Raw genomic sequence first — 25,334 nt, 5'->3', positions numbered from 1 at the left:
TTGTGTCCTTCCCCCTCTCTCCCCATCTTGTCTACCGCTCCCGATGTTATATGTTTTATGTGTCGATTTGTCTTTCTGTGTGATTAATGTTCGCTCTTTCACGAGCCTCGATCTTGTATACAAAAAAAAAAAAAAAAAAAAAAAAAAAAAAGTGCCAGGACGCTCGGCCACGCCCCCTCTCGCCTTTCCTGGGCAAACGCTCCGGGATAATGTGTGTATATATATTGCTGCCCGATAAACGGGCTTTTCAGAGTACCTGAGTGTTTTGTTTGAATAAAGCAACTCGGACGAATTCCAGCTTTTTGTCGCGTCCATTCTTCCGATCGACGTGGGAGCCCGAGCTCCTTCATATATATATATTGTGAGAAACCACCTTGTTCTCACCAAATTAGTGCCCCGCCCACCACGTCACGTGACCTCCTTTGAGCCTCACGCGATTGGGTGGCGATTCGGCACGCGATTGGTGGAGGGGGAGAGAGCCGGCCGCCATCTTGTGCGACGGACGTGGCTCGAAGGCGTCGAGTGGAAAATAGAAAAACGGGGATTTTTTAAGCCTCACGACAGCCGAGTTGTGCTGATCGTTTATAGTTCTGTATTTTAAGAGTGAGTAACTCCGGAAGAGAACGAGTGATTCCCGGATATCGTAGATTGGAACTGTGAGTCATATTGCCTGTGTCGTGTTTGGAGCTTCTGGTGCCGACAGTTCCTGCAGGCGTTGTGCTGTGTATTCCACTCTGTTACCATCCATTGTTTCTGAGATCGAGCCAATAAATCATCGTGCCTACCCCTAGAGGCCGGTTAAAACACAGTGGTGTTTATTGAGTTCTCTTTGTCCACCCCGTGGACTACTTGAAGCCCGGACATTAACGTCAGTATTCTGGGCTGGAAGCATTTACCAGCCGGGATCGCGACAAATGGGTTGCTCGTCCAAGGATTATTCAAGTAAGAGACATTCGAACTGAGACGGGAATTCTGCAGTGGACGACATCTTCCTGCATCTGCTCATCGTTCCTCACCAGCAGACGCCATCTTGGAGGAACTTTCTCACCAGCAGACGCCATCTTGGAGGAACCTTCTCACCAGCAGACGCCATCTTGGAGGAACCTTCTCACCAGCAGACGCCATCTTGGAGGAACCTTCTCACCAGCAGACGCCATCTTGGAGGAACCTTCTCACCAGCAGACGCCATCTTGGAGGAACCTTCTCACCAGCAGACGCCATCTTGGAGGAACTTTCTCACCATAGGACGCTATCTTGTGTGGTACTTCACTACCGGATAAGTGAATAGTTTCCGGATCCCTCCAAACAAACCGACATTAAAAAAAAAAAAAAAAAAAAAACGTGAGTTATTTGTACGTTGCATTTTTCTCATTGGCAATTTGATGTGCGTTGGTGATATTGTGTAGTTCGGGTCGTATTTCCCCAACAGAGCGTTGTGTTTGAATTACGTGTACCACCCCAATATTGTTTACCTCCCCTGGGTGAATTGCCGTCCCATGTGGTGAAAAATATTGCTGAAATATTTCGATCCAGCCTCCTTTTAGACTCAGTGTTTTCTGCCTTGTCTTATGATAACTCGTAGCCAAGCTATGTCGACCAGAGAAGTGAGAGTTCAACCTGATCATGTTGACAGTCACGTGGGTGGCGATGTGAGCGACGCAATCAGCCTTGACCCGGTCACTAAACCCGATATGTTAGGAAGCGATCCCATCATGACTAAATGCATGCGTTCGACCTTCTGGACCGGGCTGACTCCGGTTCAACAACTCGACATGTATAACAGGGAGAATGACAGGGCAGAGGCAGAGCGTATTAAGCGAGAAGACCGAGAGCATGCGGCAGCAGAGAGAGAGCATGCGGCAGCAGAGAGAGAGCATGCGGCAGCAGAGAGAGAGCATGCGGCAGCAGAAGCTGAACGCGTCAGAGAGCATGAGTGGCGAATGTTGACTGAACGACTGCGGGCAGAGGTGTCTGCTGCAAGCGTCCCGGAAACTGTTCATGTTCGTTTGCCGGACTGGACGGGAGACACGAAGCCAGAAGCGTATCTGGAGATGGCGGAGAAGTTGTTGGCTTCCGGTGGCATTGATGAGAGCTTGTGGGTCGGCCATCTTGTTAGCCATCTATCTGAGAAGGCGAGGGAGGTATATGCGAGGATGGCAACCAAGGACGCAAACAAATACAGGAAATTGAAGGCCGAGATTTTGAACGCCTATGCGGTGTCCGCGTGTATTTATAGGCGTAATTTTTTCAGTTGGACTCGTCAGTCCAGTCAAACCTATGAGGAACATTCGCGGGTCTTGTTGGAACAGCTGCAGAGATGGTTCAAGGGGAGCAAGGTTGAGTTACCTCAAGCGGTTGCGGAACTCCTGGTGCGTTACCGTATCGATCAACAGCTTCCGCCTGACTTAGCGTTGTTTCTTGTCGACAAAGACACTGTTTCCTTGTCAGACTGCGTCAACCTTATTGATAAACATGTTTTGGCGTGCAAAATGTTGCAAGTCACGCAGTCGCGTCGTAAGACGGAGGATTCTGCGATCGAGACCGCCCCCCGTCTGCCCGGCGGCTGGATCGAGGGGAGGGGTTCTCCGATGCCCTCCACTGGTGGCGGTCGCGAGCTGCAGGCCAGGGCACGGCCCTGGTGCGATTTCTGCAAACGCGTGGGGCACGGTGGAGACCGCTGCTTCTTTAACCCAGCTAGTCCGGCCTACCGAGGCAACCCTGCTGTTAAATCGGAGGGAGGTCAGTGGAGGTCATCAACTGGGCCCTCGCACACGACGGTGGCATCGGTGACAGAGGTCACTGCCACCGAGGCTAATTCCATTCATCCTCTGTATCAGGATTATTCAGGGACAGCCTTAGTGGGTGGCCCTGATTCGGTGCTGAAGTTTGAGGCCCAATACCTTCGGGATACTGGGGCGACACTGTGTGTTCTCCGGGCGGGGGTAGTTCCGGCCTCTCAGATGCGTTATACCGGCGAGTATATCATCCTTCGGGGCATTAACCAGGTTCCTGGCCTGTATCCCCTTGCCCTCCTCGAGGTCCGGAGTGACATTTTTACGGGTCCAATGACCTGTGCGGTGGTACCCTACTACCCGGTACCCGGGGTCTCCTTGCTGATTGGCAATGATGCCATGGCCAGGGAGGAGTCATTGACTCTGACCTGTGGGGTGGTCACTAGATCCCAGAGTAAACAGGCGGAGAGAGTGGCGGAGTCAGACATATCTTCACTCTGGCCCGAGGAGCCTAGCGCCTCGACTCTAGTTCCCGACGGTGACGTTGCGTCAGTTGAAGTCCACCCGAGCCTCCCGTCAAGCCAACCTCAGGTGCCGTGCTCCTCAGGGACCGCTCCCGCCTGTAACACGGGGACCCCAGCTACGTGTTCGCCGGTCGGCGAATCCGGGGAGGAGGATCAGTCCTCCGAGGCGGGACGAACAGGCTACTATGGGAATGGTGCGGGTGTGCTGATGCATAAGTATTCCCCAAAGAACATGTCCTCCACCCAGACGTGGAAGGTTCGACACCGAGTTGTCGTACCGGGGAGGCATCGTCAGTCAGTCATGCAATTGGCCCATGACAATATTTCCTCGGGTCATGTCGGAGCTGCCAAGACCTTAGCCAAGGTCAAGAATCAGTTCATATGGCCCGCCATGTCGCGAGACATCAAGCGCTATTGCGCTAGCTGTCCCATTTGTCAACGACTCGGAAAAGGAGTGAAGGTTTTCAAGGCACCCCTAAAGCCCCTCCCCGTGATCAGTCAGCCTTTCCAGTTTGTTGCCGCTGATTTTGTCGGACCTTTGCCCAAAACCAGTTCCGGGAAACGCTATTTGCTCCTCGGTCCGTTTTCCCTCCTGTAAACGCTTTCCCCAACTTGAGTTTGGCCCCCTTGTCTCTCTATTGTGCTTTGTGTGAAGTGTAACTCTTGTGGGGTAGATATTAATGTGGTGTATTGTGTTTAATACTGTGTTGTGGATAAACCTTGTTCATTGTATAAGCCTGTTAACGATTACCGCCATCATATTGCCATGTGATTTGCACCTACTACAAATACTGGTTTCAAAACGCCGTCTATCCGACGGGTTTTTTACTTAGGTGGGGAGGACTGTGAGAAACCACCTTGTTCTCACCAAATTAGTGCCCCGCCCACCACGTCACGTGACCTCCTTTGAGCCTCACGCGATTGGGTGGCGATTCGGCACGCGATTGGTGGAGGGGGAGAGAGCCGGCCGCCATCTTGTGCGACGGACGTGGCTCGAAGGCGTCGAGTGGAAAATAGAAAAACGGGGATTTTTTAAGCCTCACGACAGCCGAGTTGTGCTGATCGTTTATAGTTCTGTATTTTAAGAGTGAGTAACTCCGGAAGAGAACGAGTGATTCCCGGATATCGTAGATTGGAACTGTGAGTCATATTGCCTGTGTCGTGTTTGGAGCTTCTGGTGCCGACAGTTCCTGCAGGCGTTGTGCTGTGTATTCCACTCTGTTACCATCCATTGTTTCTGAGATCGAGCCAATAAATCATCGTGCCTACCCCTAGAGGCCGGTTAAAACACAGTGGTGTTTATTGAGTTCTCTTTGTCCACCCTGTGGACTACTTGAAGCCCGGACATTAACGTCAGTATTCCGGGCTGGAAGCATTTACCAGCCGGGATCGCGACAAAATATATATATATATATATCCGGGCAACGTAATATGACTTCAATTCTCAACTATACGTCCCTCCCTCCATCCCTTCCCTTCCTCCGTCCTTCCCTCCCTTCCTGTCCATCCCTTCCTCACCCTCCCTCCCTCCAATCCCCTCGAACACCGCAATCCTCAAGCTTCAATCCCTTCCCCACCCGAAGTACCCACCCTTCCCCACAGACCCCACCCTTCCCCACAGACCCCACCCTTCCCCACAGACCCCACCCTAAGTTCTAATCCTCCCCATCACAAATCCTTAACAGATGCTCTAACCATTACACCACCCAGTTTGGCGTTCATGAATAGAGAAATTTAATTAATAGCATTCAAACAAACAGACAATATAATTAAATAATTATATTAAAGTATATTAAGACCGGGTCGCCGTGGTGCTGGCCAGACAAACGTGGTGTGGTGCTGACCGGGCAAACGTGGCGTGGTGCTGATGGGGCCCCCGCAGCCGTGATGCCCCCCCCGACCCCCCAACCCCCCCCCCCCCGACCCCCCAACCCCCCCCCCCCCCCCAGAATTTCCATGTTTTAAACGTTTCCCAGTGTGTACCCTGGATTAGAATAGGTACACCGTATCCCTGCGTGTCGTAAGAGACGACGAAGAGGGTTGGCGTCAGGAAGGGCATCCAGCCATAAAAAACATTACCCCAAAAAGAGAACCATGACAATTGCAACTACATATGGGCAGGGTACAGCCCGAAGTGGAGATCGGTTTCTGAGGTTTGGGACATGTAATGTAGGGACAATGACAGGGAGATCAAGAGAAGTGTTGGAAGTATTGGTCAGAAGAAGAGTGGACATATGTTGTGTGCAAGAGACGAGATGGAAGAGAAGTTGTGTGAGAATGGTGAAGGGTAGGCAGGGACATAAATACAAGTTTGTGTGGCAAGGGTGCCTGGAGGGCGTGAATGGTGTTGGAGAATTTGTAGCTGAGAGACTCAGGACTCCAATGACCGGACACAGGTTTACAAAAGGTCTGGTTTATTAACTGGTTATTCACTTCATTCCATTTACCAAATAATACCGCATAATATAATGGATCAGGTTAACTCTTTTCGCATGGTCCTTCTCGTTCGGCTGATGTTCCTCCGCCACTCCCGTTGGTCAGAGCTTCTGGTAGCAAGTTCTCTCGACTCCACGTTTGCTCTCGTTTATATGGACAAACTGGACTTAATCCCCTCTCCGCTAATGCCCCGAGGTCATGCATGTACCAAGTCCTGGTATCAGCTCGCTCCCCTCCTGTTGTGAGTTCCGTTTACCAAACGATAGGGGGGTGCTTCAGCCAGGGGCTGTGACCAGGTGGACAAGAGATTATCATGTTCGGGCGCATTCCTGACACTCATTTACAAACTCGTCTTTCACAGAGTTTGCATGTAAAATGTATCTGCTTTGTTACCAGGTTAATTAATAAGTTACCAGTGCCAATTAATAAGTTACACTGAGTTACACTTCCACAATTCCCTCATCTTTTTGTTTTTTGTTTATATTAACCATTAATCTAAACATCAATATAAGTAAACAATCAATCACTACAAGTAAACATCATTACAAGTATAAGTAAATAATCAATCACTTTGGTAATCAAATTCCCTTATATCCCGGGGTCCACCTAACTCCCTTGATCATGAGTGTAATTATGCTACATTATCACTGATGCTGTACTAATATCAGTAGGCAATTGTATGTCATGTAGGCAAATAAATGTCACTATCTCAAGTAGGACTACTACATGATGAAATAATCAATCACTACAAGGGGCGTTAAAATGTAATTCAAATGAATGTAAATCACGAGTATCATTTATCCGCCACTGAATGTTCTGCTGGGCTGCTAGGTGCAGCCTCATTTTCTGTGGGGCCATCCACTTTAGCACCATGTGCTCGCTTGCAATGAGAGGCATGAATCCAACTTGGTCTGCCTTGGCATTTTACTGCAGTATGCGTTGTCAACAGCACCTGATGTGGTCCTGACCATCGTGGTGTCAACGCAGTTTTTCGTTTGAAAATTTTGATGTACACATAATCTCCAGGTTGAAAAGAATGACACTCATTCTCTGCAGGTTCTGGTAAAGCTTCCTTCACCTGGGAATGGAACATCTTCACGATTTTGGTCAATTCAATACAGAAAGAGTACATCAAATCATCCATCTGGTGAATATCCATCTCCTTGATCATCAGGGGAGGTGAATGAGGTACCCGCATTGGTCTCCCCATCAAGATTTCATGCGGGGATAATCCCGTTCTCCTATTGGGAGTAGCCCTCATTGCGAGGAGTGCAAGTGGAATGGCATCTGGCCATTTCAAGTTAGTGTCCGCACAGATTTTGGCCAGCTTGTTCTTTATTACTCCGTTATGTCGTTCCACTGCTCCCGCCGATTGGGGGTGATAAGGACAGTGAAGATGAAGGTTTATCTGCATTGTCTTACCCATTTCCTTAATAACATCTGCTGTGAAATGCGTACCCTGATCAGAAGAAATCCTGCAAGGAACTCCAAAGCGACATATGAAGTCCTTCAACAGAATCTTCACCACTGTTTTGGCATCTGCATGTCGACAAGGGTAAGCTTCTACCCATTTTGTAAACATGTCTACAATCACTAAGACAAACTGAAATCCAGCGCACTTTTCCATTTGGATAAAATCCATCTGTAAATGTACAAACGGACCTGACGGTGCGGGATGAGCTCCTGGTGTAGTCTTTTCACCTTTGCCTGGATTATACGTCTGACACACCTGACATGTAGCACAACATTGCTCTGCCACAAGTGTAAACCCAGGTGCATACCATTGTTTTAACACTGATGCACACATTCCTCCTTTACCTGTATGACTCACTCCATGAGCCAGACGAGCAATCCATGGCAACAATTGGCGAGGGGCGACAACACGTCCATCAGGAGTAGTCCATAATTTAGATTCTTTGTCAAATGTGCATCCAGTCTGTACCCACACCTCTTTTTCCCGGTCTTCCACCACTTCTTGCATAGCGCTGATGTCTTGCAGTGTCGGGATATTTTCAGGAACCCTTACAGGTCCTTGTATGATCACCGGGTCTTGTTCCAAATGTGCCGCAAGCTTCGCTGCTTCATCCGCCCTTGCATTTCCCTGTGAGACCTCATCTCTTCCTTGTGTATGGGCCTCACATTTTACCACTGCAATGGCCGATGGTAGAAGGATTGCTTCCAAGAGGCTAGCAATCAACCTCCCGTTTTTTATTTGGCTTCCTGAAGATGTCAAAAATCCTCTCTGTTTCCAGAGAGCACCATAATCATGAACGACCCCATGCGCATACCTGGAGTCTGTATAAATGGTTACTCTCTGGCTTTCTGCTAAATGACAGGCTCTAGTTAATGCATACAGTTCTGCCTGTTGAGCCGAGTAAGTGTTTGGTAATTTCCCACTCTCCCATGTCTCAGCATCTGTGCATACTGCATATCCCGTCAGTAGTGTACCGTCCAATGCTCTTGATGATGATCCGTCAACATACAGTACCAGATCTGCGTCTGGGATGGGAATGTCCTTCAAGTCAATGCGAGGCACTAGTGCATGTGCCAATACCTCTGCACAATCATGGGGCTCACCATCTTCCTCTGTTGGCAACATAGATGCTGGGTTCAGCGTTGGGCAACGCTGAATGGTGAGGTTTGACGGTGCCAACAATCCTAGTTCATACGTTGTAGCCTTTGATGCTGAAAGGTGCTGTGTTCCTGCCTTCAGCAAAATCGTCGCCACGGCATGCTCAACAAGGAGAATTAAGGGGCACCCCAGGACTATTGTAGCTGTGGCTTCTACTGCATACGATGCTGCTGCCACTGCTCGCAAGCACTGTGGAAACCCTCGTGCTACTGGATCCAATCGAGTGCTGTGATACGCTATAGGACGCAGTTTTCCCCCATGTTTTTGCACCAACACCGATTGGGCAAATCCTCCTTTCTCATGTGAGTAGAGAAAGAAATTTTTTTCATAATCCGGCAGTCCTAAAGCAGGAGCTGATGCTAAGGTATCTTTCAATGTCGTAAAAGCTCGTTCAGCCTCCGGGGTCCATTTCAAAGGGATTGGACTGTTTGGTAAGCTGATGTCCAGCAGAGGGCGAGTCAGTGATGCATAATCAGCAATCCACTGATGGCAAAACCCTGTTGTCCCCAGGAAAGATTTCATCTGCTTGACAGTTGTAGGTTTTGGGAGTGCCCTGATCGCCTTTACACGTTCAGGGCAAAGTCGTCTCGTATCTCCTTTCAGAATATGTCCTAAGTATTTCACCTCTTCCTTACAGAATTGCAACTTATCTCTCGAGGCCTTGTGGCCTTTGTCTGCTAATGCTGTCAGTAGCACAACAGTGTCCTGTTTACATGCTTCCTTTGAAGTCGAGCATATGAGAAGGTCGTCAACATATTGTACCATCACTGAGCCTCCAGGAAACTCAATGTCGCTGAGGTCTTCATGTAGAGCACGTGAAAACAAAGTTGGGCTCTCTGTGTACCCTTGTGGTAGAACAGTCCAAGTGAATTGTGAGCCTTCGTACGTGAACGCGAACAAATAACGCGAATCCTCATGAATGGGTACACTAAAGAACGCCGAACATAAGTCCACCACGGAGTAGAACTTTGTATTGCTTGGAATACTTGACAGTACAGTGATGGGATTAGGGACCACCGGATAGGCTGGGATGACACAATCATTAATTGCTCGAAGATCCTGTACAAATCTCCAGGTAGTCTTGCCTGGCTTCTTCACAGGTAAAATAGGAGTATTGCACATGCTCACGGTGCGAACTATAACTCCCTGATCCGCCAATGATCGAATCACTGGTGCAATACCAGCTTTTGCCTCTGGTCTCAATGGATATTGGCGCTTTCTAGGCAGTGGCTTAGAATCATCTACTGTGATCCTTACCGGTGCCACGCTCTTGATCCGTCCCACATCATTCGGATGCGTTGTCCACAAGCATGTTGGTATTTGATCGAGTGGGTCCGGATCCCCGTTGGTGTCGGAGCTGAGTAGGTATAGCCCAACATTTTTAGTGTTACTTGGTTCATCAATCATGATGAAGGTTGAAGAAAGCGCCTGCTCTACAAGCTGCCAGCAAAATCCGTCTCCATCTAAGTCATAAAGTGGGGCTTGTTGAATTTCTCCCATGTATCTCATGTTTTTGCAATCTTTCAAAGTTGCAATCATTGTTCCAACATCTTTTGCTTCATATCCTTGTGCCACCGCTAAGGTGACGTGTGGGGTTGTTGTTTCTGGTTGATTCCACAGGAGTTGTTGATCTGGCGTCAAAGACACTGACATGCCAATTCCCTGTTCTCCTACCCATAGTGATGTTATATGTACATCATACCTTGTGTCCAGGTATCTAGAAACCTTCTCTGCATAGGACACCTCCTTCCCTATAGGGTCATGACATGTCGTACAGTGAAGATCAGTCTGCCATTTCAGAGAGTCCATCAAGTAGCTGTCTACCCACTCCTGTACTTTGGGCATTGCAACCTTCAATGTCATAAAACTATCGTACAAAAGTTCTGCCATTTGTGTATCATTGATTTCCCATCGATGTGTTCTTGGTTCTATTGCGCTTTGTAGCATATCAATGACGAAGTCGTGGGAATGTTCTGGCATTTCTAGATACACTCCGTTTTTCTTACATATGACAGTACAGTTCAATTTGCACAATAAATCTCTTCCCATCAAATTTACTGGAACGCCAGATGCCACAAGAAAGGCATGTTGTGCAGTCAATGGGCCAAGTTGGACACGCAATTCCTTTGTGACAGGCGTATGTATGGGAACCCCTGATACTCCTACCACCGTCGTATAGTGTTTTGACAATGGTATATTGGGAAAATCTGCTCGACGCAACGTGGAACGAGTGGCTCCCGTATCAACTAGGAAAGGAGCCTTGCGTCCGCCTACTGTCAAACTAACATTTGGTTCCTGTGCAGCCGACCTTGAAATTAACGGAAGTGCTGCCACTTGGTCATTCTGGTCTAGTCAGAAGGGCGTTTCAGACCATCTATTCTGCTGAGGTCCTCCCTTAATTGGGGCGTTCTTCAATGGAGCCCTATATGTTGGCTGAGGTGGTGGTAGTTGGTAGTGTCCCTGTCCTTGGTTTCTTTGTCCTTGGTTTCTTTGTCCTTGGTTTCCCTGTCGAAATTGTCTTCTGCTCAGATATGGGCATCTCCTTATCCAGTGTCCCATCTCTCCACAGTTGAAGCACCGGCTTCTGTCGTTACCTGCTCTGTCCACTTGTTGACTTGTCTTTCTGGGCTGCATGTCTGGGTCTTTGGGTTGCCATTCTGACCTCTGGTTATCTCCTGATTCATAGTTGTTGTCTGTTGCATTGTTACGTTGTTGCATAGAAAACCTATTGCGTTGGTTCGTAATCATCAGGGCTTGTGTCTGTAGTTGCATCAATTTTTCGGCATTTATAGCACTGTTCCTGGCCTGAATTCGCTGATGATGCAAAGCATAATTCAATATTTCTTGCATCGGCTTGCCTTCCCAAGCAATACACTGTCTTTCCACTTCACTCTTCAATTTCGGCAACAGACCATTAATAAAAAGGGGTTTTAGGGCATTGTCGATTTGTGCCCGGTCTATTCCCGAATATAGTCGAAAAACATCTCGCAATCTGTCTAAATAATCACTAGCATCCTCTCCTGTTTTCTGTTTGCACGTAACCACTTTATTCCAATCAGTCACGGGCGGCAATTTTTGTATGGCCTCTATTAATTTATTTATCTGTGTCATTTTAGCCTCCGTGGGTATGTCTAATTCTCCATTTACTGCATGTACCCAGTTTGCCTCACTCATTAATGTCTTCAAAGTGGTGGTATTAGGAATTACCCACTTTAAGAGTATTTCCATGTCTCTTATAGTCGGCAATTGCGTTTCCACAATCAATCGTAGCTCTTCTGCGAATTGAAGTGGATCTGTTTTGATTGATGGCATATCGCTCTGTAATGCCTTTAATTGGTGTATTTGCCAAGGTCTATACATCAAATCTGGGCGTTCCTCATTTGCCCCTGGAAATTGCCGTTGCGGGAAATTCATAACGCCACATTGTTCAAAACCTCCCTGTGGGAGAGTTAAGTTTTGAATGTTCATTGGCAGATCATATTGATCGTTGGATAGATTGGCATTCATCACAGAACCCTTACTCCTTGTATGGTGGTATGGGACGCATGTTGAAGTTGTTGCAGCTGGTTGTATTGCTTGCCCACTTTGAGTCGGTTCCTGTCCTCCAGTTGCACCCTCTGGGGTAGTCACCTCAACTGGGGCACTGCTTTCACTTGTCTTCTGTCGGCTAGAGCCAATCGTTTCACTCTGTACTGGCCCTTCGGCAGGTAGAGGTACGGGTGCCTGTACTTCCTGTGGCTGATATACAATATGTCGCCGATAGGGTGGAGGAGTTTCCTCTTCTAGTTCATTTATCTCATATGACCTTGCGTCTGGGTACAATCTGGACTGGGATCGCTTTCCATTGCTAACTTCACGAGGCATTTGAGTGGATACCTTTTCCAACCTATGTTGTATCTGCTTCATTTCTTTCTTCACACCCCCCATTTTCGTTTTGGTCTCCCTGTCTCTAGACTCGATGTCCCAGTAATAAAATGGTTTCCAATCCACCTTCAACTTCTGTCTGTCTCTTGCTTCTAATTCTTCTCTGAGTGTTTCCAATGTGTTCCTGTCAAACGTGCCATCCTTGGGGAATTCCTTCTTTCTCCCTTTTGTCCATTCATGCCAAGATTCCAAATCTTTAAGTGAATGTGGACCATATTGCTGATACATGTGGTTGACGCAAGCACCTCTTTGGGACAAGTCTAGCTGACCTTGTTTACCCTTGCAGACTCCATTTCCCATTTTGCCTGTATGTGAATAACACTCAATATTCCCTCAATGTACCAGGTAGATTACTAGGATCTGCGCTTTGGAATGCACCTGTACACACCTATACTATATGTCCTATAAATAAAATCTACTGGAGTTTGTTCCACCTTTTATCAAAGTAGCGTTGGATGCGTTGTAGCTTGTTCCAGGTTCCTCTAAAGCTTCACTCGTACCTCCAGGAAGGATCTCTCCACCTGTTCACACGGTGATTTCCAGAGAATCTCCCTCAGCTGTGGCTTTTGCACAATCCAATCTCACAGATCAGTATTTGCAGATGAGCCGGAGGGTCAGTATGAAATGGGTGAATCCTCAGGTGTCCGCTCTGTTGACGGGGAAATCACACAATGGTAACCGTACATATATATCTGTATATAAACTCACCACCTTGCTCAATTTTCCCAGGTTGTCTCCACATTGTTAATATCTCGCAAAGATATCAAAGCTTCTTTCTTGAGACCGCATTTTCATCAATCAAACAATCAATATATTCAATTCAATTTATTCAGTTCAATTTATTCAGTTAAATTTATTCAATTAAATTCAATCAATTAGATTAAATCAATTAATAATTCAATCAATTATTCAATTTCAATTAATTCATCAATATTCATCAATAAATCAAATTAATCATTTTGGATGACTCCTTGCATAAGCCCTTTCCCCAATGATGTCAGGACAGGTCCATCCATTGACCGTCACCTCTGGTTCGTACCTCATGTTAATTGATGAATCACCGTCCTGTCCTAGGGTCATATCTGACATATTTCCCCATTTTGCCTGGTCTCCACAAATTTTCTTTGCAACCACTAAAGGCAACTCATCCTTCATTCGTGAGACAGCCAAAATGGATGGCAGATATTAAAGTTCTTTGGGAAAAATATCTCATCATTTTTCTTTTAATAGTACCCAAATCTCTTGGCAATATAAATTTCGTAAAACTCCTGAAATAAGACTGTAAAATTCCTTCAATCTTGCTAAATTTTGAAACTCCATCGCTTGTAACACCCAATTTATCCCATAGGGCTTGAAAGTTCTTTCCCAAGTTCATGCAGCATTCTGCATTTGAACCCTATGATATCATTCATAATAATCATCATGATTTTATAGTCATGGTCCTATCATAATCATCTATTTAAAACGAACATTTCCTTTATCACCACAGCTATGTGGTATAATCAACAATAGAATAAAACTGTACATAGCAACAGGCTACCTCATGGCCACTTAGTATACCTATTGACAATAAGTCATAACAATATCGAATAATCATTGAACAATTCAAAAATCGCTTCCACTGCTCCAGCCGCAGCATTCGTTATTTTGTTTGCTCATTCACTATTCCTGATTCGTCATCAAGGATCTCTATCATCACACAGCGTACTTAATTCCGCATTTTAATGAGAATTCAACAGGAATTTACGACTCAAAGGAAAAAGAACGAGCAGACCTTTTGCAGGATGATCGTTACAAAATCGTTACATATATTAAAGTATTTATAATGTCGACAAATCATATCTTAATTCTTACAAGATTTGGTTCTTTGAATAAATCACAGCACCGGGAGAACCAGCTCCAAAAATGGATCTTTGTGTTTATTCAGCACCCTAGTAATTGGTTCTTTGTGTACTAATTACACAGCACCCAGGCCCCGCTCATATGGATCTTTGTGCAGCGCTGCACAGCACCTGAGCAAAAGGGGTTTCATCTACATTTTCCCTATCCGGCGTACCATCCGTGATATTTGTTTGCTCATTCACTATTCCTGATTCGTCATCAAGGATCTCCATCATCACACAGCGTACTTAATTCCGCATTTTAATGAGAGTTCAACAGGAATTTACGACTCAAAGGAAAAAGAACGAGCAGACATTTTGCAGGACGATAACTGGAATTAGTCGTGAAAATATATCCAAAAACACAAAAATACACACCCACACAAATAAACAACATTTATTCCGTTTAACAGAACAAACATTTCCTCTATCATGACATGCATGTCTTCAAAATTATATGACCAAGAGAAAAAGTAAAATTAATTAAAACTGCGAGCAGTGATAATCCGGGGACCATACCGCTCCATCCTGATTGGACGAGTGCGTGCTAGAGTCATTAACAGCGACAGTCCAGATCCGATTGTTCAAAATTTCAACTCAATCGATCGAAAAATGAACGCAGGGATGCATTTTAAAGGTGCAGTGGCACTAACTGAGTTGCCACAAATATGGCCACGAAATTGCCAATATGGCCATCACAAAATATTTTCCTTAATCAATTGGCTCATAGCATAACCAATCTGTAAGTATTTCATCCGAAGATGTATTTCTGAGGACTTTTAATTAAATAAGTCATTTATAAATCAACGAGTTAATTTATTAAATGATTAATCAATAAATCAATATTTTCCTTGACAGCCACATCACTTGGTCAGTGTCATGTCCAAATATCAGCTTCCTTACTCAAAAGGTGCCTGAGTTAATGTAATGTAATTACTGTAATAAGATTACTGCAATTACTGTAATGATTACTGTAATTACTGTAATTACCGGAACTGTAATTACTGTAATTACCTCAGGTAATTACTGTAATGTAATTACTGTAATTTAATAAGAAATGTAATTAATTAAATAAGTACTTCTATAATCGCTCATAATTAAATAACTCGTGAATTCTTATCCGGTTTATTTAACATTTGAGTGTCCCCAAAACGTTGGAGCAAAACGTTGCAACAACGAAAGTAAAACGTTGTAGCGACGTTGTGGAAACGTCAGCAAAACCCAACATTTGAATGTTCCCAAAACGTTGGAGCAAAACGTTGCAACAACGAAAGTGAAACGTTGTAGCGACGTTGTGGAAACGTTAGCAAAACCCAACATTTAAATGTTCACAAAACGTTGGAGCAAAACGTTGCAACAACGAAAGTGAAACGTTGTAGCGACGTTGTGCAAACGTTAGCAAAACCCAACATTTAAATGTTCACAAAACGTTGGAGCAAAACGTTGCAACAACGAAAGTGAAACGTTGTAGCGACGTTGTGGAAACGTTAGCAAAACTCAACATTTAAATGTTCCCAAAACGTTGGAGCAAAACGTTGCAACAACGAAAGTGAAACGTTGTAGCGACGTTGTGGAAACGTCAGCAAAACCCAACATTTAAATGTTCACAAAACGTTGGAGCAAAACGTTGCAACAACGAAAGTGAAACGTTGTGATTAATCAATAAATCAATATCCCATTAAAATCCCATTAAAATCCCATATCTTGTCACCCTTTGCATTGTTGAAAGCAATTAATTCCATAACTTAATATTACCTCAATTTATATATACTAGGGCGTGCCCGCACGTACGTGCTTGCCCGTACGTGCTTGCAAAAAAAAAACATGCGTGCAAACAACAACAACAAAAAACTTTGAAACCACGTGGCAGTAACGACCACAGAACCCCCCTTCTATTTACATGCAATGGTTTGGTCCATTCGCAAAGCCAAAGCGAACGACCACAGAACCCCCCCTTCTATTTACATGAAATGGTTTGGTCCATTCGCAAAGCCAAAACGAACGACCACAGAACCCCCCCTCTATTTACATGAAATGGTTTGGTCCATTCGCAGAGCCAAAGCGAACGGCTTGCGAGTACGGTGACCATACCTTGGGACCCACTTGTCCGATTAATTTCGAACCTTGACAAATTTTCCATTCCTTCCCTTCCTGATCTTTCGATGTAGGGCTGGGTTCTTTTTTTAGGATCATGTTGCATCGAGCATTATTTTCCAAAACAGTGTGAACATTAAACCACACCAAAACCTCTGACATCCCACCATTAACACCTATTGTAAGCGTGCCGAATCAGTAAGCATCACCCCTTCTATGAGCCTCGACCAGAGGGTGGTTGTTACTCACAAACACTCGTCGCTAGCTGTTCCATTGTCTGCCGATTCCCACTCTGCTGTTTTTGTCTCATAATCACCAAACAAGAACAGTACACATTTCCTGTAATTATCTCTCATAATCAGGATAAATTTGGAACAGCCCTTAAACTAACACCAAGCAGATCAATTTTTATATTTAGGTTGAGGTTTCACACAAACTGGTTAACTAAATAATACAGAATTATTATTATTATTATATCTCCGCCTTGGTGAACAGTTTATGTTTTGTATCCCACTGATAGGCCGGATCTGGATTCGGACCTGAACCAAAAATGGAATCGGCGTGTTTTTGTCACTTTATTTTATTTTATTTTTTTATGAATAATATTAAAATAATAACATTAATAAGTATATTATGTTAAATATCATGTATATCGCTTTTCACCCGATCTCTTTATGGTGAAGAATCACTTTAAACAATTCTCGTAGCCGGATTCGCACCTGGGTCTTCACCAAAATCCAATCATTTCGTCGTGTCACCCATGCTATTTATCTGGCAAATTTCGTTAAAAAAACAACAGCACTGGTTCCGTGTCACCCATGCTATTTATCTGGCAAATTTCGTCAAAAAAAACAACAGCACTGGTTCCGTGTCATGGAAGCGTCCTGCAAAACGCTTTGCTTCTCGCAAAACGTCCGCCAATGGGAAGTAAAGGGAGGGAAAAAGAGCGGGAGCAAGAGACAGGGTGCCGGAATGGACATGAGGGACAATGAGGGACAGTGAGGAAGTGTTGGTATGCAATTTTTATCCAATCGCCATCTTTCACAGTAATTCTGGACCGGCATGAGGTGGGATTGTCTGTCATGAATTTATTTGTTGATCGAACGAGTTTTAATTTGTCTAAATCCGACCAGTCGTTCCAAAGATATAAGCCTTTTTGTCGCAATACCATAAATTGGAATGAGGTAAAAAATATATATATATAAATATAATTCCCTTTCCCGGTTCCCTGTCGCTCGCCGAGCGCCGAGCAAGTCGCTCGCTCGCCGAGCAAGTCGAGTGCTTTGAACAAGTGCAAAAAAAAAGAAGTACTTTATACGTGTACGGGTGGGTAAACGAGTGTACCGGCCTTACACGTCCTGGAAGCAAATGGTCGCAAGGTGCACGCTTGCTCCGTTTGCTCCCAGGTCACAGTAAGACCCTTAATGACCAGCGCAAAAATACGTATTTACAGAAATCATTTAGAGAAAAAAAAACACGAATAAATTGCTACAGTCGTTTAACACGTTGCCAGTCCCACACACCAAATCCTCCATCTTCAGAATTCATATTTCATAATGGACAGATCCCCAAGAGGTCATGCTCACCTTGACCCTTGACGACGTCCACTCGAAATTCCAGCGGTGCCTCCAGATTGTTGGAGAATTTGTAGCTGAGAGACTCAGGACTCCAATGACCGGACACAGGTTTACAAAAGGTCTGGTTTATTAACTGGTTATTCACTTCATTCCATTTACCAAATAATACCGCATAATATAATGGATCAGGTTAACTCTTTTCGCATGGTCCTTCTCGTTCGGCTGATGTTCCTCCGCCACTCCCGTTGGTCAGAGCTTCTGGTAGCAAGTTCTCTCGACTCCACGTTTGCTCTCGTTTATATGGACAAACTGGACTTAATCCCCTCTCCGCTAATGCCCCGAGGTCATGCATGTACCAAGTCCTGGTATCAGCTCGCTCCCCTCCTGTTGTGAGTTCCGTTTACCAAACGATAGGGGGGTGCTTCAGCCAGGGGCTGTGACCAGGTGGACAAGAGATTATCATGTTCGGGCGCATTCCTGACACTCATTTACAAACTCGTCTTTCACAGAGTTTGCATGTAAAATGTATCTGCTTTGTTACCAGGTTAATTAATAAGTTACCAGTGCCAATTAATAAGTTACACTGAGTTACACTTCCACAATGGTGTTGGTGTCCTGTTTTCTGAGGAGTTTGTAGACAGTGTGGTGAGTGTGACAAGAGTGAGTGATAGGTTGATGACGGTGAAAATGATGATTGGAAAGCTCTTGGTGAACGTCATCTCGGGATATGCTCCGCAGGTTGATCGGAGCGATGAAGAGAAGGACAAGTTCTGGTGTGCGATAGAGAAGCTGATGGAAAACGTGAAAGATGAGGAAGTTGTTGTGGTAGGAGGAGACCTAAATGGACATGTGGGAAGGAGTATGGATGGTTTTGAGGGAGTTCGTGGGGGTTACGGATATGGTGTGAGAAATGGAGAAGGTGAAAGGATTTTGGAGTTTGCTGATGGAGCTGATTTGTTGATTTGTAATACTCAGTTCCAGAAAGAGGATAATAAGCTTGTTAGATACACGTCAGGTGGGTCGACGACAACCGTTGACTACCCGATGGTGCGTAGGCGAGATAGGTGGCACCTCCGGGACACAAAGGTGATCCCGGGGGAGGAGGCTGTTTCACAGCACCCCTTGGTTGTCTGCGACATAAGGGTGAAAGGTGCGAGGAGAGCTCGGCGGGTGAAGTACCAACCGATAATAAAGGTGTGGAGGTTGAAAGAGGTGATAGTAAGGGAGGCATTAAAAGAGAGGCTGAGTAGGGTCGAGGATGATGTGGTTGAGCTTGAAAGTGGTTGGATGTCAATGAAAGCTAGTCTGTTGGGAGCCGTTGGTGAGGTATGTGGATGGACAAAAGGACCACCGAGGCACTCGGAAACATGGTGGTGTGATGATGAAGTTGGAAAGAGGATTGACGAGAAGAAGAAGAAGTTCAAGGAGTGGCAGAAGGCGAAGGGTACGGGAGCAGAAACAGCAGAGCATGAAAGTTATAAGGCAGCCAAGAAGGCTGCAAAGAAAGAGGTAGCAAAGGCGCAGGAGGCATGTAGGAAAATGTTCGGAGAACGCTTGGATTTGGAAGAGGGTCAGAGAGCAGTATTCAGGATTGTAAAGCAGATGGCGAAAGAGAGGTGTGATGTGATGGGGGTGAGTTGCTTGAAGGATGAAGTGGGACAAATCGTTGTGGACCCAGATGGAATTAAAGGAAGATGGAAGAGATATATGGAAATGCTGTTGAATACAGAGAATGAATGGGATGGCAACATAGAGAGTAACCCAGTTTTAGGACCGGCAGAGAAGATAACTGAGAAGGAAGTTGAGGAAGCGAAAAAGCAATGAAGTGTAGAAAAGCGGGAGGGCCGACGGGAGTTGTGGGAGATATGTTGAAGGCAGCAGGAAGTTGGGGTGTGAAGAGAATGACAGAGATCTGTAATCTGGTGGTGAAAGAAGGCCGCATTCCAGTGGATTGGGAACTGAGTACCCTCGTCCCTCTATACAAGGGGAAAGGTGACCTTCTGGAGTGTGGCTCGTACCGAGCGATAAAGTTATTGGAGCATGGAATGAAGGTATTGGAAAGGGTGTTGGAGAGGAGGATAAGGAAGAAAGCGAAGATCGACGAAATGCAGTTTGGATTTATGCCAGGAAGAGGAACGACAGACGCGCCTTTTATTGTGAGGTAGTTGCAGGAGAAGTACATGGAGAAGAGGAAGAAGTTGTTTCTTGGGTTTGTTGATCTGGAGAAAGCATTCGATAGGGTTCCACGCAAAGTATTGACATGGGCAATGAGGAAGTTAGGAGTGGAGGAATGGTTGATCAGAGTAGTGATGGCAATGTACAAAAGAGCGCGCACAGCTGTAAGGACGAAGGACGGGAACAGTGGTGAGTTTGAGGTGAAGGTGGGAGTGCATCAGGGGTCGGTACTAAGTCCACTACTATTTGTAGCTGTGATGGAGGTGCTGGCTCAGAACGTAAAGGAGGGTTTACCGTGGGAGTTGTTGTATGCAGATGATCTGGTGTTGATTGCGGAAAGTATGGATGGACTGAAGGAAAAGATGAACAAGTGGAAGGAATGTATGGAGACAAAAGGTCTGAAGGTGAATATCGGAAAGACGAAGGTGATGGCAAGTGGTAAAGCATGTGGTGAGGTGGAAAGAACTGGGAAGTGGCCCTGTGCTGTGTGCAGGAAGGGTGTCGGAGTGAACTCCATTCAATGTACAATGTGCGCTGAGTGGGTTCATCAAAAATGTAGTGGTTTGAGAGGGTCATTAACCAGTGTGGCAGCTACATTCAAATGTAAGGTGTGCACAGAGGGAGCTGCAGATGGAGGAAATGTTGAGTTGGATCTTGGAGACGGCGTGAGGCTGGAAGGTGTAAAAACATTTTGCTACCTCGGAGACATGCTGAATGGAGAAGGTGGATCAGACTCGGCAACGGTTGCGAGAGAGATGTGCATGGAAGAAGTTTCGGGAACTGAGTGGCGTGCTGATGAGGAGGGGAGTGTCGTTGAAGCTGAAGGGAAAGGTGTATGCTGCATGTGTGAGAAGTGTTATGATTTATGGGAGCGAGACATGGGTAATGAACGTAGAGCAGCAACGAAGGTTGGAAAGGGTGGAAATGCGAATGGTTCGATGGATGTGCGGAGTATCGTTGAGAGAGAGGAAGACAAATGATGAATTGCGAAAAATGATGGGAATTGAGGCTGTGATTGATGCTGTGAAGAGGACAAGGTTGAGATGGTTTGGTCATGTGTTGAGGAAGGATGAAAGTGACTGGTTGAAAAGAGTGATGGAAATGAATGTAGAAGGAAGTAGAGGACGGGGAAGACCGAGAAAGACTTGGCTAAAGATGGTGGAAGAATAAATGCGGGCAAGGGGGTTAACAAGGAGAGATGCAGAAAATAGGGCAAAATGGAGAAGATTGTCATGGGGACCGCAAGGCTAACCCCCGCTCTCGCAGGGAAAATGGCCTTAAAATGCATGTCGTTGTTGTTGTTGTTGTATAAAAGTATAGTTTTTTAAAATGATTTTTCCTTTTGTAAGAATTGTAAGTAAATTGAACCAAGATTTTTTGAAATGACGTCACGACGATATGCGCTGTGATTGGCTGCTTGACTTGAATATGCATTAAGGAAGGCGTTCATTTGGAAAATATAATCGTGAAATGAAGACAACTTTAACTTAAATGTGGAAATTACTGACGAAATATTATATGTTATTATATTATAAATGTGAGAACAAAGTGAAAACCTCGATCTGAGATTATTGTAAAAAAATCACCATTAATGTTAATGTGTTACTTGTTTATAAAAGGATGAGACTAAGACGAGCGATTCGTACTCTGGTTTCTCTTCGATTCGTATAAATCTTTCGCCTTTTACTAAAGATTTCCGTGGAGAGAAACGTTCACGAGTCTGAACTCTGAATAGTTTTTGACTCCCTGAGTTTATCGGGCGATATATAAATAAAAAGCAGAACACGCGAGAAGGTTTGGCGACCTTTGGTGTTGTCCCTTCTGTCTATGAACAGGAAATGTCAAAGTTGTGACGGTTTCGGACAAACTTGGTGGACTTTTGTCTGCATACTGACCTTTGTCCACCCAAATCCGGATATTTGTCTGTCTGCACCTGGTACATTTTAAAATTGGCACAATAATTCATAAAATGTACCATATGTGAAATCAAATCGATCCATAAAATGATCATCCTCGGGCAAACAGCCCGATCGATCTCGATGATGATGAATCAACACTATTTCACAATTCTGCTGAATTGACGTTCTCGGCTTGAACGATCTAATTGTCCAGATTTAATCGTTCCGGACATTATTCCGCGGTTTTGAACAGCCTCGGAAATCAGTTTAGCGTTGAAGAAGAGGAGGAGCTAGGGGGCGTGGACAAAGCGTGAGGAGGGATCCGGACGGGACAGAGCGGACGGACCGAGCGAGGAGATGGCGGCGGCTCCAGGTGCTTTCCGTCCCTCCTATGGACGAACAGACTGGCCTGGACACATTTGTCCGAGCTCGTGTCGCTCACGGACCGTGTCGCAGTTTTTTTTTCTGTTCATGTTTTATTCAGCTGTTTCTTTTTTATTATTATTTTTTTCTGTGGCGATCATGGTTAATAATAATAGCTTAATACCGGCGAGAATATTCTAATAGCTCTCGGGCGACTGCGTGCCGCTTCGATTATTACGTCAGCACGGCATGCGAACGTCGGACACGCTTAGATGGATGATGACAAGACGTCAAATTTGTGCGGATAATGCGTTCGACGTTGACGTTATGTGGGTGACGACGTTTTCTGGGTGACGTTTCATATGGGTGACGTTGACGTTCCATGGGTGACGTTGACGTTCCATGGGTGACGTTGATGTTTCATATGGGTGACGACGTTTCGTGGGTGCCAATGTTCCATAGGTGCCGTTGATGTTTCATATGGGTGACGTTGACGTTCCATGGGTAACGTTGACGTTTCGTGGGTGACATTGATGTTCCATATGGGTGACGACGTTTCGTGGGTGACGTTGACGTTCCATAGGTGCCGTTGTTTCATATGGGTGACGTTGACGTTCCATATGGGTGACGTTGATGTTCCATATGGGTGATGTTGACGTTCCATGGGTGACGATGTTCCATATGGGTGACGTCGACGTTCCGTAGGTGACGTTTATGTTCTGTATGGGTGACATTGACGTTCATAGGTGACGTTGATGTTCCGTATGGGTGACGTTGACGTTCCGTGGGTGACGTTTATGTTCCGTATGGGTGATGTTGACGTTCCGTGGGTGACGTTGATGTTCCATATGGGTGATGTTGACGCTCCGTAGGTGACGTTGATGTTCCATATGGGTGACGTTGACGTTCCGTGGGTGACGTTTATGTTCCGTATGGGTGACGTTTATGTTCCGTATGGGTGACGTTGACATTCCGTGGGTGACGTTGATGTTCCATATGGGTGATGTTGACGCTCTGTAGGTGACGTTGATGTTCCATATGGGTGACGTTGACGTTCCGTAGGTGACGTTCATGTTCCGTATGGGTGACGTTGACGTTCCGTAGGTGACATTGATGTTCCATATGGGTAACGTTGACCTTTCACGGGTGACGTTGACGTTCCGTGGGTGACGTTGATGTTCCATATGGGTGACGATGTTCCGTAGGTGAAGTTGACGTTCCGTAGGTGACGTTTATGTTCTGTATGGGTGACATTGACGTTCATTGGTGACGATGTTCCATATGGATGATGTTGACATTCCGTGGGTGACGTTGATGTTCCATATGGGTGATGTTGACGCTCCGTAGGTGACGTTGATGTTCCGTATGGGTGGCGTTGACGTTCCGTAGGTGACGTTTATGTTCCGTATGGGTGGCGTTGGCGTTCCGTAGGTGACGTTGATGTTCCGTATGGGTGGCGTTGACGTTCCGTAGGTGACGTTTATGTTCCATATGGGTGATGTTGACGTTCCGTAGGTGACGTTTATGTTCCGTATGGGTGGCGTTGACGTTCCGTAGGTGACGTTGATGTTCCGTATGGGTGGCGTTGACGTTCCGTAGGTGACGTTTATGTTCCGTATGGGTGACGTTGACGTTCCGTAGGTGACATTGATGTTCCATATGGGTAACGTTTACGCTTCATGGGTGACGTTGACGTTCCGTGTGTGACGTTTCGTGAGTGACGTTGGAGGTGTTGACACGTTTCGGGCGACGACGTTGTCGATGTTGTTTTTATTTTTGTTCCATGACGGGAACATTTTGAAGGTTTTGTGAATTGTTTATTTAATTTTACGAGGACGTGTCGTATGATGGAAGATGTGTTCTGTTTAAGACGTTCAGCTCACGTTTTCCTTCTCAAACAGACGGACACGAGATGAAGCAGCGCTTGCTCCGTGCAGTGAAGAAGGAGGTGGGGACTTGAGAGAATGTAGACATGGTTACATCGATTTTTATCTTTTTGAACATTCCCTTCTCTTGGTTGTTTCTGTGTGCTTCGCCCGCAGCTCTTCCAAATCCAGGGAAGTCGGGTTCAAATCCCACATTACACCACATGTGTTTGTCCAGTGTCTGCTCATGTCCTTGTCTATTCATGTAAACCTGTGTTGGATCATTGTTTAAAAGATACGAAGTTCTAATTATACGCAGCCCATGGGTTGTTGTCCATCCTCTGGATTGTTGTCCATCCTCTGGATAGTTGTCCATCCTGGATTGTTGTCCATCCTATGGATTGTTGTCCATCCTCTGGATAGTTGTCCAGCCTCTGGATAGTTGTCCATCCTGGATTGTTGTCCATCCTCTGGATAGTTGTCCATCCTCTGGATAGTTGCCCATCCTCTGGATAGTTGTCCATCCTGGATTGTTGTCCATCCTCTGGATTGTTGTCCATCCTCTGGATAGTTGTCCATCCTAGATTGTTGTCCATCCTGGATTGTTGTCCATCCTCTGGATTGTTGTCCATCCTCTGGATTGTTGTCCATCCTCTGGATTGTTGTCCATCCTGGATAGTTGTCCATCCTGGATTGTTGTCCATCCTAGATTGTTGTCCATCCTGGATTGTTGTCCATCCTGGATAGTTGTCCATCCTGGATTGTTGTCCATCCTGGATTGTTGTCCATCCTGGATAGTTGTCCATCCTGGATTGTTGTCCATCCTGGATAGTTGTCCATCCTCTGCATAGTTGTCCATCCTCTGGATAGTTGTCCATCCTGGATAGTTGTCCATCCTAGATTGTTGTCCATCCTGGATAGTTGTCCATCCTAGATTGTTGTCCATCCTGGATTGTTGTCCATCCTGGATAGTTGTCCATCCTGGATTGTTGTCCATCCTGGATAGTTGTCCATCCTGGATTGTTGTCCATCCTGGATAGTTGTCCATCCTGGATTGTTGTCCATCCTGGATTGTTGTCCATCCTGGATAGTTGTCCATCCTGGATAGTTGTCCATCCTGGATAGTTGTCCATCCTCTGCATAGTTGTCCATCCTCTGGATAGTTGTCCATCCTGGATAGTTGTCCATCCTAGATTGTTGTCCATCCTGGATAGTTGTTCATCCTAGATTGTTG

The 25,334-nt window shown here is 45.6% G+C and overlaps 1 non-coding gene across 1 annotated transcript; it reads left to right on the top strand.

The window, feature by feature from the left end:
- The first annotated feature begins 21,616 nt into the window (after positions 1 to 21,616).
- LOC144889187 (U5 spliceosomal RNA) lies at positions 21,617 to 21,736 on the top strand. Its single transcript, XR_013621638.1, has one exon. It is a non-coding gene; the product is annotated as a U5 spliceosomal RNA (small nuclear RNA).
- Positions 21,737 to 25,334: the final 3,598 nt, after the last annotated feature.

Source organism: Myxine glutinosa, unplaced genomic scaffold, assembly GCF_964187855.1.
Source record: "Myxine glutinosa unplaced genomic scaffold, kmMyxGlut1.1 SCAFFOLD_1547, whole genome shotgun sequence".
NCBI lineage: Eukaryota > Metazoa > Chordata > Myxini > Myxiniformes > Myxinidae > Myxine > Myxine glutinosa.
The sequence above is the reverse complement of the archived record's forward strand: the minus strand, read 5'-3'. Positions and strand labels throughout refer to the sequence as shown.